Here is a 497-nt window from a genome sequence, read left to right on the forward strand (position 1 = left end):
GAGCAGAGTAAACTGCATGTGGGTGTTTACATTTAAGACGAGCGTCTAGGCTGTAATTGATGGAGAGCCGCTCTCCACGTGGTTCCAGGACCAGACGTGCAAATGGTGCTTTGCAGCACCATGGAGCCTTTGCTAATTTGGGGTAAACAGAATGCTTTACTTTGGCCCTCACACAGAAGAGAACTAAAGCCAATCCAGCCTGGAGCAGGTCTAGAGAGATGTGCCTGTGTTGGAGGAACAGCTTTCTTATCCGTGCCCCTTCTACTCAGCTTGAATTTTTTTGTCAACTTGACGAAGTTAGAGTCATCTGGGAATAGGGAACCTCCACTGAGGAATTGCCTCCATCGTGTCAGCCTGAAGGCAATTCTGTGGGTGTATTTTCTTGATTACCAATGGATATGGGAAGGCCCAGCCCACTGTGGGTAGGGCCACTGATGGGTAGGTGGCCCTGGATTGTATTTAAAAAAAAAAGGTAGCCTAGTGAGCCATAGAACAAG

This window comes from Rattus norvegicus, chromosome 3 (genome assembly GCF_021556685.1).
Source record: "Rattus norvegicus strain SHRSP/BbbUtx chromosome 3, alternate assembly SHRSP_T2T, whole genome shotgun sequence".
Taxonomy (NCBI): Eukaryota; Metazoa; Chordata; class Mammalia; order Rodentia; family Muridae; genus Rattus; species Rattus norvegicus.